Raw genomic sequence first — 1,147 nt, forward strand, 5'->3', positions numbered from 1 at the left:
TGCTATTTTGCAGGTCATATTGAAGGGAAAAGATGTTCGTCTGATGATGATTGCATTCCTGGAGCCTGTGCAGAAGGGTACGATCATTGTATGGGTGGGTATTAATAGTGATATCTTAGTTATAGTTAATTTTGATGGAGTATTCGTTGCTATTTTGCAGGTCAACTTGGAGGGAAAATATGTTCATCTGATGACGATTGCGGTGCTAGAGTCTGTATACCAGGGTGCGATCATTGTATAGGTGGGCATTAACAGTGTTATCAAATGATCACTACTTAATAATTTGTCGGCATGATCAATTTGCCCAATTGCTCATTCATCAATGAAAATCTTATTGAGGCGGGTTGCCCATTTCACCTGTAGTATATTCAACTATGTCGACTTTGAAATAAATGAAACATGCTTTGTGTTGAATTAGAAAAATGTAAACATTTTGTGTTTTATTTATATAGGCAATGAAATCGCTTAGTGCCCCCAGTGAGCCAGTTGTATGATCTCCTTTGTATGATCGTTCTTATGAAAGGGAGCTGGCTCATTTAGGTTATATTACCATGTGAAGAAATGTCAGCTCAGTTCCAATTTTTTGTGCAACTAAGCACATACTATGCAATATTGTTCCACACAAATTACAATTTATGGCCGTGGCCCAAAATGTCAGCTTTAATTTCCTTCAACACCTCAGTATCCTTTCGAAACATAGAATTGGCATAAAACTGTGATTCGCAGTAAATTCTCGTTGTATGTGGAATGTGGATACAGTAGGTTGAATGTGTTTATGCGTTATGAGTTACTACACATAAACCAAAAAGAAAAAAATCTCGCTTCGAATCTCTGTGTTTTCCGCTCTTTTTATCTCTGTGTTTTCTGCACACAATCGTTTGTGTGACTTTTTGACATTGTGATGCTGCTTGATAGTTTTATTCACTTGTGCCAATCCGTTTTTTTACTGTTTTTCTGTCTGCATTTGCGGTTTCTGATTTTCAATAAGTCTCCACTGATACACATTGATTGATATTATTAGAAAAATACTCGAATACTTATCAGCTGATGGAAAATTAAAAACTACGTATTTGATTCCCTAGGCGATTAAACTCATATGCGTGAAATCATTCGAATTTCTCGGAATATTATATTCGCAGCATTCTAT

General features: G+C 36.1%; 1 long non-coding RNA gene across 1 annotated transcript; it reads left to right on the plus strand.

Annotated features, from left to right (window-relative positions):
- Positions 1-429, plus strand: LOC129579665 (uncharacterized). The gene is made up of 2 exons (XR_008689270.1): positions 1-94; positions 161-429. It is a non-coding gene; the product is annotated as an uncharacterized LOC129579665 (long non-coding RNA).
- The last annotated feature ends 718 nt before the right edge of the window (positions 430-1,147 follow it).

Source organism: Sitodiplosis mosellana, unplaced genomic scaffold, assembly GCF_009176505.1.
Source record: "Sitodiplosis mosellana isolate CC-2019 unplaced genomic scaffold, AAFC_SMos_1.0 Smas_scaffold_6382, whole genome shotgun sequence".
NCBI classification, from domain to species: Eukaryota; Metazoa; Arthropoda; class Insecta; order Diptera; family Cecidomyiidae; genus Sitodiplosis; species Sitodiplosis mosellana.